At 58.2% G+C, this 14,041-nt stretch overlaps 1 long non-coding RNA gene across 1 annotated transcript; it reads left to right on the top strand.

Annotated features, from left to right (window-relative positions):
- Window positions 1-299: 299 nt before the first annotated feature.
- On the top strand, window positions 300-9,657 carry LOC310882395. The gene is made up of 2 exons (XR_014572939.1): window positions 300-2,024; window positions 6,438-9,657. It is a non-coding gene; the product is annotated as an uncharacterized lncRNA (long non-coding RNA).
- The last annotated feature ends 4,384 nt before the right edge of the window (window positions 9,658-14,041 follow it).

The raw sequence follows: 14,041 nt of genomic DNA, 5'->3' as shown, positions 1-14,041 counted from the left end.
ATGTAAGTGAAAGAAGGTTGATATCCGTGCTTGGAAGAGGTTAACAGAAATCGCTTCTGTAAAAAGTATGCCAAGTTCCTGCAGGGAATGAATGCGCTGAGCTGCTCACTTCATCGATCCGAAACCTGCCATTTGGGCAACGTGTGCTCAGAACTGGACCTCGGCCTGGGCGGTCTGGGGCCTTGAAGACGTATGAAGAGTTGCACAGGGTCCATCTCACCTCGCCTCCTGCTCTAGCTGCCTGGGGAAGAGTTGAGGACAGGGCTTACGCTTTGTGTGCAATTCCCTCGGCACCCCCCCCCCCCCAATCCAGTGATTTCTGAATATGTGAGGTTATCTTTGTTTTTATGGCTCCCTGGGGACAGCACGCCTGCCTTTGAGGTGAGGGGGTCTATGGTGGGGTCGTACCTCAGAAGTGACCAGAAAAATTCAGAGGTATAAGATGAAAGTATAGCACAACTGAGCCAAATGAAGTAGCTGAGCTTTTCAAACAGCAAAGGTGAAGTCCTGGGCTTAGCCAGGACTCTTCCTTTAGGCAGGGGTAGATGCCATCTGAGCACTTCCTATGAGCATGGTATGGTGCGAGATTGAAACTGGGCTTATTGCTGACGTCGTGCAGAGACTTCTACACTCAGTTTGCCTGTGATTCTCATAGTTACAAATGCTAACCTTCATCCCAAATTAGCATGGAGAAATGGAACTCTTTTGGTTGCTCCTATCCTAAACAGCTGGCCAAGTTTCTGTCTTGATGTTAGGAATATGAGCATAAACCTGCCGATAGTCTTCAAGCTGTAATTTTAATATTTTCAGTACCTTTACAGCAGGGATCAATTCAGCTGTAGGATTTTTTAGCACTCCATGAATTTATTTGAATTAATACGAATACAAATGTGTTTGAAGCAATCCCCCTTCTCATCAGCTGAGCTATCACTGTAGAGGAGCTGACAGCTGTTGTCTGTCACGTTTGTCATTCTGCCCTGTCCTCCTGCCCACAGCATCAAAATAAAGAACTTGTTAGTCCTGTCTTTGAGATCAAGATATGAGCAGACAATTGATTTTCCTCCCTCTTCTCATTAGTGACTTCTGACACTTAATAAAACATATATTTCCACTCTCGGAGCAAGCAAAACACCCAGATAATGCCTGTCAGAGAGACCTGGGAGCTGGAATTCATCTTTATGGAAAATCAATAGCTGGAACAGAGAAATTGGCAGAATCCAAATTAAAAGTCGCCGGCAATTTCTGTCTTCATATTTCACATCTATTGCATTATGAAATAGTAATCTGCTGCAAAGGAAACCTCCGCAGGGACAGAGGGGACGGTGGGCTTCGTGACGAGGAGGTGCACGGTCTTCCTCTCTGCTTTCACACAGGGGTGGCCAGGTCTTGCTGGGTGAAGGTGGATGCCGGGGGCTGCCGGCGGCAATTTGGGCAGCACCTGCTGCAACGCGGCCCCTGTCCTGGGGACAGAGCTCTGATCCCAAGAGCCAAGAGCGTGTCTTTCAGAGCAGAGCTGCCTGCCAGCTGGCTGCTCCCAGCTTCTTCGAATCCCCTTATCATAAGGGTGTGACTGATTTACTCACTGCTTCCCCCCCCCCCAGTTTCGCTGGTGCCTCATATACCTGAAATAAATTATACATTCCAGCTATATTATGTCCCCAAATCGAAATCATCACCACGCACCAGCGAACGTGGTTTGCTCATCAGGTGATTCAGAAGGCTCACGGTGAGGAGGAGGAGAGCTGGAACCTGGGGGGAGAACTGCTCTTCGGGGATACAGGAGCCCCAGCTGGGCCAGGCCAGGAAGGAGCTAATTGTGCCCTCGAGGCACCAATTAGCTCCAGCTAATTGCACCCTCTAACAGCCCCTGGGAGGGAGCCCGCAGATGTGGGGGAGGCCAATGGCCATGGCCTGTGCTGGAGCTGCGGGGAGCTGCTTGGTGGGTCTGGAGGCTGGTTTGGGGCAAAAGTTTCCCTGGTCTGGACCAGCCCCGGCTCAGTGCTCAGCCATGAGATCTGCTGCAGGCAGGGCTGAGAGCTTGGGATTTCCTCGGGTAAGGAAGCCTTTGTCTCCTTGCTCTCGTTTCCTCGCTTAGTGGGTGGCAGTTGGGCAGGCTGGGCAGCTGTTCAGCTCCGAAGGGGAGTCCAGGGGCACGCAGACCCTCCTTTCTCCAGTTGTTCACTGATTAATGTTTTCTCATTAATCTAAGACCTCAGACACTTGTGGTGGACGTGAGGGATGAATGCTGGTCTGAGCTTCAGGCTACAGCGGAGGGTGGTTTGCAGATGATCTAGCTCGGGGAGATGGAGTGGGGTCATGGAGGCTCATTTGTCTTGCTGGAAGTTCATCAAAACCCCCTTTGGCCATCCTTGCGCTGTGCTGCAGCTTGCAGAACAGCCATCCCTGAGCACCAGCTCGAGGCAGGCTGTCGTGTCCCAGATCCCACGGGATGGCCGGCGCTGGCAGGCTCGTGTGAGCCAAGAAGCATGCGTGCCCCTTTTTCCATGAAAATTTCACAAAGAAGCAGGACGTGGTTCTTCTGGAGAGGTGGCGTCCACGGCCCCGTGGAAGGTCCCTGCTCTCCCCAGGGCACGAAGCAGCCCCGCACTCGTCCTGCTGGGAACACGGTGCCCAGCACCTTTAATCCCAGCGGGCAAAGCACGGCGGGCAGAGCTGGAGCCCGTGTCATGAGATTTATCACCTGCCCAGCTTCCCGGGGCTCCCTTCCATCTCTCAGGGCTGGCACGTTAATCTGCAGCCCCGAAGTGCTGCGTAAATCAACCTAAAGCCTCCGCTCCCACAGAGTCCTCCGGGCTTCGCCCAGGGATGCTCACCCCGGGGGCTCATCCAGCCCTGCCGCTGGGCACGGGGACACGGCAGCTGCTTGGCAGCGGCACCAGGCAGCCGGGTCCTTGTGGCCGATCCATGGGGCCGGGGCGTTGCTCTGGGAATGCTGCAGGGCTCCGGCGGCAGGACGGCGGAGGTGAAGTCATGCCCATGTCAGCTCATCCATCTACGCTGCTCACACGCTGGTCCCTGGGGAAGCGCGGGCTTTGGCAGCTCTAAGTGGGGTTGGAGGCGGATGTAATTCTGGAGAACAAGATTCCCTTGCAAAACCTTAACGACAAAAAAAAAAAAAAAAAATTAAAGTTCTCGGCTGAAAAGCTTGTTTAAAGATCCCTCTCTGGCAGAGGAAATAATGTCTTAATTCGCTCCCTCGCTGCTCACCTCCCAGCGCGTCTCTTTGCGAGTGCTTGGTCCTCAGGGGAGTGCAGGCCATTAATTCTGCCAGGAAACAAACTGCGGATGAGAAGTGGCTTTGTTTGTGGAGCTGAGACCAACCTGAAGTGGCTGCGTACGAAGTGAAGTTGCTGCATGCAGTGAAGTCGGTGGTGTGGGGACGGGCAGGTGGGGCGGGGGCACCCCGCGCACCTCCATGAGTGTGCAGTGGGATGGGTGCCGGGCAGAAAATGCATTTGGTTTCCTGACCTGGCCATCTTTCTTTTCTGAAGCCTTGGCTTCGATCAGGAGGTGGTTTGGGCGATGTGCTCCCTCTCTGGGGCTGCCACGAGGGGTTTGTGCGGGAGGAAGGATTGGGGGGACGGGGTGGCTGTGGCCATCCCACTCACATCTGGGGCTTTGCTGCTCTTGTCCAAGCTGGTGCTGGGGAAGTGCTGCGGCTGATGGGACCAGAGGTACCTAACGAGGGCTGGTTAATTGCCATCCACAGCCCACCGAGGCTGCTCTGGCCCCGTGCTGAGCCTCCTGCACTTGTCCCGCAGCGGCACCGGAGGGTGCAGGACGAGGAGGCCCCAGCTCCGGGCGAGCTCAGCCATCCTCCTGCCAGAGTGCCCTCGCGTGTCATTGTCACCTCCTCCTGCGTGAAGAGCTCGGCGTGAGTCATCTCCCAGCTAAATGGAGTGTGTGGGCTCGCTGTAGCTTCAGGCTGTTCATCCTCTGCTTCCTGGAGCCTGACACGGGGTAAAGCAGCGATTCATCAGCGCGGGGACGTGGCGAGATGAATGTCCTGTGCCGCAGCACGGGCCTTGCTCCCCTCCTACCCGCGGGGCCAGCTGCTGGCTCTCGCGGCGGAGTGCTCCAGCGAGGAGCGCTGAAGTGCTCGCTGCTGGGGAGCTCAAGAGATCTTGAAAGAAATACGGACCTGTGCTTTGCGCGGCGTGACTTCACGCTCCAGCTCTAAAACAGCGCCAGAGCCTCTGCCGAGAGCAGGCTCTCGGAAAATGTTTCCAGCGCACGTGTCAAAGCGGGTCCGGGGAGAGGGGGGACGGTGGGGGCAGCATCTCGTGGATGAAATCCCTCGGGGGTGAGGTTGGTGCTTGCACAGACAGCATCAGGGGCTGCTGGTGGCCGTGGTGGCCGTAGGTTTTTTTGCAGGTGCTTGTCCCACCCTGGCCCTGCTGCCTTCCTCCTGGCCGTGACCTTGGCCACGTGCGGCTCCTGCAGACGCACGTGTGCCCGCAGGGGATGGCTGGGGGCCGGGAGCTGCCAGGGTATTATTTTTGTGTGCTATCAAGCAATTGAAGTGTCTTTGTGGAGTTTAGCAGCCCTCTTTTGCATATGAAATAGGTCTCCAGAGAGCAAATCCAGAGTGAAACATCTCTCCTGGTGACTGACACCAAACTCTGCTAATGATGTTAAAAGCTTTTTGGCTGTCGGCGGCGCGGTCGCCTGCTCCTGCAGCGCGGGGGCACACGTGCGGGCTGAGCCGGGCTCCCATCCCCGAGCTCCTGGGGACTTAAAACTTCGTCGCATTCGCAGGGGCTGAGGTATCAGCACCAGGGTGTGCAGGGGCCGTAGGGGACGCCACGGCTCCAGCCCCCAGGGGAGCGCGTTGTGCCATGAGCCCCTGCCTGGAGGCTGGCACCATGGAGGGGCGCAGGGGCTGCCCTGCAGCGCTGGTGTCTCCTGGGACCAAAAGTCCCCATGTGGGGGGCTTTTCTGGTGGAAAATGGGCCAGGTCCTCACTGCGCGAGGGGGGCTGCTTTGCTTAGAGACCGCTTTCACCTGGCACGTGCGGCAGAGAGGCAGAGCGGGCTTTTGTTTCCGATGAACTATTGTTCCAGGAAACAAAACGGCACAAAGCGGGGCCTTTTTGAGAGCTGCGCTCTGAAAGCAGCTGCTGAAGCTGCGCCCCTGGAAGGCCTCGTGCTCCTCGCCCAGCAGAGCTGCCCTTTGCTGCATGTGCACTTTTGTATAAGCAGCTCGCCCAGCGGCACCGGTGCTGTAGGTGGTAACCACTGCCAATGCTCCAGCCCCTTCCCCACGGGCAGGAAGGATGCTCTGGGGCAGGACCGGGGGGGCTCCGAGCACCCAGGGCTGTGCTCGTGGTGGGTGCCATGTGCAGACTGTGTCCTTCAGCCCCACGATTCCCCAGCTCCAGCCCCCCCCCAGCATCGCTCGGGCTGGGACCAACCAGCCCCACGACGGCCCCGCCAGGCTGAAAGCTTCCATTTTAGGTCCCTGTCGGCAGCAATTACAGAGCACAATGGTGATGGGCGAATGCAGGGAGCCTGTGGCCGTGCTGCTGGCAGTGTTTAGGGGGAGCAGGAGGGGAGGACCGGCCCCAAGCACGTCTGGGCTCTGCAGCTGCCCTGGGTCATGCGGGGCCGTTACACAAGGGCTGGCGGGCGATGCTGCGTTGGCCCCGTGTGCTGGGGCACCCTGTGTCCCACATGGGCTCGGGGGTGGCCCCATGTCCTTGGCACTCAGGAAATCGCTGGCTGCCTTCCTCTGCACGAAGGCAGGTTTCTCGTCACCGCAGGACATGGCTCATCCTCCCTGCATCTCAAGTGGCTTGTGCATCTCAAGTGTTTGCACAAAGAGAGGCAGTACCTGTGGCTACTAAACCTCAGTTCTGTGGGGTGTTTTCCCTGTTGGGTTTGGGAGCCACTTCTGGAGCTGGAGGCAGGCCGGGCAAGCGGCTGCTTGTCCTTTTTGGCTCCTGAGCTGCAGGGAAGCAGAGGGACAGGGGAAGATTTCTGCAGGCAGCGTGCAAGGAGTGGCCGAGCTCACCTGTCCAGCTGATCGCTGTGATGCTCGGTGACTTGGCCTAGTGGTGCCTGCAGTGAGAGCAGAGCTGCTCCCAACGTGGGGGTGAGGATAAATGGCCACAGCTGCCTTGGTTTAGTGCCCTAATCCCCCAGCTGGGACCGCTGGCTGAGCCCTTTGGGATGGAGCCCATGACACTTCACAGTCCGAGGTGTCACCGTGCCAGGCCCAGCTGGCTTGGAAGGAGTCACCACGGCATCAAGGGGGATGTGCGATGGTGGCTCTGACATTGCAAATGTTTTCTATACCTTCATGGACACAAGACACACACAGGGATTTATTAAAGATCAGGCAGAGAAATGTTAATCCTGCTCTAGGAAAGGGAGAGGAGCACTAAACCTTAACCACTCGCTGTTGTCTTTTCATAGGGCATCAGAAAGCTTGGCTGCTGGCTCAGGAGGTCTCGGTGATCTGGCTAAAGGCACAGGAGATGTGTGCTGTTGTCTCCATACTCGGTTTCTATGCCATGGCAAGAACACGTGGGGCTGCGAGGGGCTGGCTTGATGCAGACGAGGTCCTTAAAGCGCGCCGCTCGGGGACTGAGGACAAACACACAAAACTCGTGTTTCAAGTTGTGTGTGGCTTTTCAACCCCATCAAATAGCTTTATTCACACAAACGTCTCTTAATTTACAAAGCCTCTGCCACTCATACACATCAGGGCATCCACAGTGTTCAAAGAACTTAAATAGAACATCTCATACCAACCCGAGTAAACCAAGTACAAAAAATATTTATATAAAGTTGTTCACACGTAGGTCCTAGATTACCAGCTTCTGTGCAAAAAAAAAAAAAAAAATACAGATTCATTTGCTAACATCATTATCTTTAGTTGGGAGTCTGGGTTTAAGCCTTGTGCTCTCACCACCTCGGTGCAGGTCTGCAGGGGTCCCAGGGCAGGGCTAGGGCAGGCAGCCCCCACGCCCCCGGTGCACACAGCGCTGCTGGGGCCCCAGCACCTCCCTGGTGTGCCCAGGACCCGACTGCTGCAGAGCAGCTGGGTTCTGCTGGAGGAAGGAGCAGGAGACCCAGGGAGCTGCTGGGGAGGGGGCAGGCACCAGGACGGGGACACCAGGAGCCCCCGTACGGCCCCTGCGCGCTCCCGCGGCAGCTCAGCCTGAAAATCACCCTCGGAGTTCAAAGCCCCGGGGCAGACGGCAGAGAAACGGGCAAATCCGGCAAAATCTGCTTCGTTTCAACGCCAAGGCTGAAGCTGGCTGAAAGGAGGAGAGGCTGCTGGAGCTCCGAGGGGGGGGCTCCAGCAGGACCGGGCACAGCGCTCGCCCCAGACAGCCGCAGCACCAGGCTTTGGCACCGCGTGCCCCGGGTACCGAAGCAGAGCAGCAGCGTGCTCCCCGGCTCTCGCCACCCGTGGAAAGCCCAGGGAGAGGCGTCCCGGCGTGCCCCGTAAGCAACTGCCCCACGGGTTTGGCAGGCTTAAACCCAGACTCGGTACTGCATACAGAGAAGACACACAACGCGCGCGACGGAGGATTTCCACAAGGATGGTAACGCTTGTTTTAAGTCTTATTGCTCCAGAAAGGCTCCGGGAGCCTCTGATATGTGAAGGAGCTGGGTCCTGAGGAGTAAAGGAAGACCACAGGGGTAACTCTTATCTGTCACTAGCACCGCCGAACCTCGAACACAGCAGCACGGGGACAAGGGGGAGCTAATCTAACCCCTCTAGGCTAGAGCCACCGCTGCTCTCTCCTCCCCACGGACCGCAGCTGCCTGGGAGGTCCCACAACACCGGCGCCGTCGGCCTTGCTGCAGGCTGGTGCAGATAACGCGTTTCCCAATCCTCCTGAGGCTTGGCTTATCCCCCCCACCCACCCCTCTTGTAAACAGCAGTCAGAAGTAAACAGTTTCATACAATCACCCCCGGCACGGCTCCGGCTGGGCTCCACAAGCCTTGAGGGTGGTAAAGTTTGGGGAGAGGGCACTCAGCTCCCCCCCCGCCCCCCAAAAAAAGCAGCCCCCCCCCCCCGGATGCTTGAAAGAGCTGGAGATGGCCTGGCCCCGAGCTGGGCAACGCGCTGCAGGCTTAGTGTTGCTTTCCTTAGCTTGAGTTTTCCCAGCAGCGCAACCCGGTGCCAAAAGCATCCGCTGCAGGGGGAGCTCAGCCCGCAGGAGCCAGGCAGGAGGCGCCCGCCAGACCCGGCTAGGAAGGGCCGCCTCGACACCCCTCCGGCAGCACGTGCAGGTTTCAGCTGCTCCCAGCACAACCCTTGCTCTGGAGAACAAGAATTCGGTGTGGGCCGACGTACCTGGGAGGAGAGATGCTAGGAGCTGTAAACACAAGGCAGCTTCGTCTATTGTCTGGGGAGTTGAGCACGAACAGCAGCAAAATCATCAGGGAGAAACGCTTTTAGGACAAACTAAACAGGGAAAACAGCCACGTTGGCCAAAGGCTAGCAGCCCTAGGACTCGTCCTCGGAAGTGTTTGCTAAATCCTAAGTAAGGCACTACGGTCTAGCTCACTAACGTCAAGCTGCTTTAAAAACACATCTGCAAGGCAAAAGCTGAGGTGGAGACGTGTGGTTGGAAGGTGGCTTGAAGCTGCGAGGGCCAGGAGGGGCGACCTTCCAGAGGCTGCTCCGGGGCCCGCCAGGCCCCCCAGGGAGGAGCAGGGTGCTTGCACCCGGCTCGCAGCAGCGCTCCTGCAGGGCAGCCCCTCACCTTCCGCCTCCTCACCCTGCATTTCAGGCTTGCTCCCTGCACACGAGCCTCCTGCTGGGAAGCTCCCTTCTCCCGGCACGTAACGCCCAGCGAAGGGCCCTTCCAGCAGGGAAAAACCTGTGAGCAGGGTGAGAGCTGAAGCCCCCCCCCATGTCCACCAGCTCAAGCCAGGGTCAGGTTGTAACAGTCAGTAAGGAGCAAAAGCTCTGCTGGGTGGAGGAACGGTGGGCCAGCGGGCAGGGCACTAACGCTGTACCTGCGAGCTAGGGGCTTCGGCTCTCGGCGTGGCTGCTGCAGGGTCTGCTGCTGGAGAACCAGGGCACACGGGGGCTGGAGCCTGCCGGCATCGCTTCCCTAAGGAGTTGGCCTCCCCGCAGCAATAGCCTCAGTGCTACGCCCAGTAACAGAGAGATGGAGGAAAAAAAACAGCCCTGTCCTCCTCCTTCCCTACTTAGCTCTGCCTTAGCCCACAGGGAACCGGTTCCTTTTCCGTTTGTTCCCAGGAGGTCAGTAAAACACACCGGTCGCTACACGGAGGTGCCCGCTCCCCAGACGGGTGCCGGCTGATTTAGGCTGCTAGGAAGCATTTTTAGTTAGCTCTGACCCTGCAGGATGGAGAAGAGGTGGTAGAGGTGGTGCTGTACATTGCATTTACAGTGAGCAAAGTCTAAAGACCATCGAGACGGGGTCAGCCCCGGAACGTTATTAGTGTCGCTCTAAACACAGGCAGGGAGATGGAGTGCTGACTGCTCAGCCTGAGGTTCCCATCTCCCTGAGCTGTACTGAACTGTAACCAAGTGACCAGAACTAAACAGCAGCATTGCCTTTACTTTCTGGAGACAGTTACCTAGCACGAAGAAGTGTTCTGCAGGAGGCTAGACTCCAGCCCGCGAGCCATTTAGGCCAAACCTCTTCTCCCAGGCGTTGTTCCTCACAACCGAAGTTTGGCAGTAAATGGTTCAGAGCAGTGGATTGCTTTCTGTTTCTCTCGTAGGCAGACAATGTCCGCCTGAAAACGTACCCGGGGGCTCCCCGTTACCCTCTGTCTAGAAGGACTGTCCACACCAAACGCCACTGGTGAAATCCAGCTGGAGGAGAACAGGCAGGGCCAGACCTCCCTTCCCGAGCAACTTTCCAGCTCGTTTATGCTACTCTATCCTAACGTCAACTGCCTACAGCCCGAGCAGCGTGAAGCTGCGTGGCTATGGCATCGTTTTACTGCTTGCAATACCCAGCTCAAGAGACTCACCTTTCCTAAAGCATTGCAGTCCCAGTGCAAACCCAGCGATTGCCTCACTCCTGCTTCCCAAGGAGGAAGCGAGAGCTTTTAACCCCAAACCGTGCCCAGCTGGGCTCAGTGCTCGTGCCTGGCAGCACGCCTCGCTGCTGGGCTGCTGATTGCCACGTCCTTACGGCACCAGATCTTCTCGATTAACATCTACTGAGTCAAACTGCAGCACGGGGGAACATGGGGAGGGCTGGGCAGGGGCAGCTCTGCTCTCTGGGTCTCGTTCAGGAGTAGTGAGCACGGTAATTGCCCAGCCCGTGCTCTTCTGCAGGCCCCTGCAGCCCTCCCCGCAGCCCCAAAACACCTCTTCCCAACAAAAAGTAACACCCGAAAAATTCACATTGCCAGAGATCCTGCAGACCAGGGATCTTCCGCGTCGTCTTCTTCCCTTATCTTTGACATCCCTCGTTGCACGTAAATAATGGAGATTACGGGTCCCTGGTAAACAAACCTGCAAGAAAAAAACAAGAAAGGAGAAAGAGTGACCAGGTGTGTCAGTTTTGGTGACCAGGTACGTCAGCGGTTCTGTCCCAGTCACCGTGTTGTGGCTGAGCACGACGCCCTGCAGCCTGACCCAGGCAGGGACAGGGAGCAGAATCACCAGGAACCAATGACTTTAACGGCAAAGCTGCACTGGAGGAAGGTGATGGGATAACTGGGCTGCTGCTGGAGTCACCCAGCTGGGTGGAAGGGCCGAGGGCATCGCTGCTGAGAGCTCCGTGTCTCTTTACCTTGCAGAGCTTTTGTTACCGGTCCAGCCCTGCTGCTGGGGTCAAGCCTCAGTTTGTGGTCATTTTTTCCTCGTTTTTTTTTCTTAGAAGTGACTCAGACAGCCCCGCATGGAGCAGGCATCCCGCTGCCCCGAGATTGGGGGCCAGCACGGCCCCATCCCGTGGGGCTCGTGGTGACAGCCCTGCTGCCACGAGGCCGGGCACTCGGGGTGACAGCGCCCGTCCTTGAGGGCCCACGTGGGGTGCTGCCGAGAAAGGCGGAACACGCCGTGACTTCGGAGCTGCTCTGAGCCTCTCACCCTGTGCGTCAGCAGCAGCTCGGGCTCTCAAGTGGCTCTGCAAGAGGCCGTCGAAATCCGTTTCAGCGCGACCGAGAGCCGAGCAGGACGGGCACGCAGCGCTGCCCGCCAGGATGCTCGCTGCCTGGGTCTGGGGGAAGCAGCAGGGGACAGAAGGCAGCAGCCGCCTTCCCCCAGTTTAACCCCACAAACCTCAGACCAAGGGGAGCGCAGTGCTTTGCACCACGTGCCGCACACGGGGGTGATTTTCCTGCAGTTCAGGTCCCCGTCCCGTGGGGGACACCAGCGCGGGGGGCATGGCCAGGTCCCCGCCGGCACTGGGACAAATGGAGCAGCAGGAGGGGGCTGCCGAAACAAAACCGCTGCTGCCCAGCAAACTGCTCAAATCCCTCAGTCCTGGGAAATCTGAAAGAAACCCACACCTCAGGGCAGGTTTTAAAGGACGAGGCTGCCTCCACCGCTCGGAGCAGGGACCAGGGCCACGTGCACGCTGCTTTTCGGGGGAGGCTGCCTGAAAACGCCACCTCTGTGGGCTGCGGTGAGAAAAAAGCCTTTTCTGCCTAACAAGGCAGGCTTGTGAGCGGCACTGGGACGTCAGGGCAGGGGCGATCGTGCGAGGAGTTTTCTGGAAGGTTCCTCCCGGGGTACAGCTTCATCAGCAAGCAGGGCAGCGCTGCTGTTCGTGTTCCCCGGAGCAGCTTCAGGAAGCTCCTTGTCTGAGCAGCCCCGAGCTCGCAGCTCGGCGGCAGGAGAGCTCACCACATTGACGCACGTTGTTTCTGGGGCTTGCTGGAGAGCTTTTAATCCCTCCACTGACGCCACTTGCGGTTTTAATCAGCTCGAACGTTCACCCGGCATCAGCAGGATGTGACCAACAGCCCGGAGTCCTCACCCAGCACCTGACGAGGATGACACTGACCCGCAGATCACGGCGGGCAGGAGGCGGCAACGCGGTCCTCGTGGGAGCGGAGGGCCTCAGCCAAGGGAGAAGAGAGCCCAGCACCTGCAGACGAGACCTCCCCACCGACAGCTCACGGCCGGAGACGTTTGTGGTCTGCCCCAGATCCTTGCCCTGCAGACATGGAGCCCTGCAGACGTGCTCAGCGGGGAGAGGAGGCACCGCACACGTCAGCCTGTTCGGTACCAGCCCAGCTGCACTTTGAAACGTGAACGGGAGAAAAACCACGAGTGCCAACAGTTGCTTCGGCTGACGCTGGAGCGATAAAAGAGGTGGCAGCGGAGCGGGGCATTTTTGGCTGCCAGCCACATTCCTGCTGAGCACAGCACCTCCGAACCACTCCGCACGCACAGATCCCTGCCTCCCACCCCAAAATCAGACCTATTTCACCCACGGCGCAAACACCACGCAGTCTGATTTACCACGAGATGCTGCCTCCCACACCGAGCAATGCCACCGCGGCTGGACATCTTACGGGAAGGGAGGGCAGCCAGGGCCACGGCCAGGGGGCTGTGGGGCCCGAGGAAGGCAACAGAGCCACCAGGCAGAGCAGGACAAGCCGAGATCCGGCTGCTTTACAACTTTCTGACTTAGGGGAAGCCTTCCCGTATCAGCAAGGAGGGTGAAATACTGCTTAAACTGCGCTGGGGCTGGGCTATCACACAGCAATCAAGAGACGATCAGCAGGTACCCAACACAATCCAACCGCTAATTGCACTAGATCGGCACCCTTTGCCCCAAAGGCATGTTTTTGGAACAGCAAAGTCTGGCTTTTACGTAACCCCCTGCCGCAGGGGATGGGGAAGCAGTTTGGGTAAGGGAAGAACCACTTTTCCCCAGGGGATGCTGCCCACCTCTGCAGGACCCGCTGCTCCGGGGCCACGGGGAATTGCTGGGGAGGATGGCACGGTGATAAGCAGGTGATAAGCAGGCTCGTCTCCACCCTGGCATTCAGCTGAAACCATGCCAGAAACACTTTTCCTGGCCGGGAACTGAATTTAATGCCTGCGTTTTGGAAGGGTACCAGAGTACAGAGCCTGCTGACTGGCAGCACCTGTACCAGAGCGAAAGACAGAGCTGCTGGGACATGAAGCACAAAGAGGTCAACGGCATAGCACAGGATAAGCGAAAATCTGATTGCCAGGATCAGGGTTACAGTTTTCCAGGTTATGACGTGAACCGAGCCTGAGCAGGGTCCCGGGGAAGGGGAACTGACTGCACGTCCCTACGCCCCGCGCCCAAGTGTCACAGCCTAGCGGGAGGAGGTTACTTGAGTTTCCCGGTCAGCTTAAATTACCTGGGAGCAGAATTCAGGCCCTGCCCTAAATCCCGATTTTAAGCTTCTCAAGCGGGCTTCCGATTTGAGATTTGCATGAAATAAAAGCTCCGCGCGGCCAGAGCTAGCCTGCTTCGAGCACACCCGGACACGACGCGTTAAAAAAAGCCCTCCGGGAGAGCACGCTGACTGCTCTGCCGCCCCATGAACGAAGCAGGGGGACGCTCCCCGCTGTGCCGCGTGAGGCCATGGGTGTGCAGGGCCATACGGCCGGGCCCCTATCTGGGCCACGCTGCGTTGTATAAGCGCGGCATCTCCGCTGCAGCTGCGTCACCGGCAGACAATCGGTGCAGGCTCACGGCGGATGGAGGGAGGCGGCGGCGGGGGGGGGGGGGGGGGAAGGTTGGATGGCTGGGAAAGCAGCTGGGTTTTATGCAAACAGCCCCGGGGTAGGACTGTCCCCTGCGTGTTTGTTATCCCTGCGTGTCCTATTCTGCAGATAGGCGCAGGATGAGTTCTCCCCGGAGGGCACGGGCTGGTTGCATAACTCAGCATCGTGTCAGCAACGCGCGCGGCGCGCGAGCAGATGGCAGCGGCGAGCCCCAGCCCTGGCCACGCAGCATCGGCTCCCAGCAGCAAGGAGAAATGCCTTCCTCCCTCGCTCCGGGGCACGAGGTGGGGAGCCCTGCCCTGGCCCCGGGGGGTTCTTTACGCCCTCCTGAAAGGCTCACGTTTCCGCAGA

This window comes from Anser anser, assembly GCF_964211835.1.
Source record: "Anser anser genome assembly, chromosome: 16".
NCBI classification, from domain to species: domain Eukaryota; kingdom Metazoa; phylum Chordata; class Aves; order Anseriformes; family Anatidae; genus Anser; species Anser anser.
This window is presented reverse-complemented; position numbering and strand designations above follow the sequence as displayed.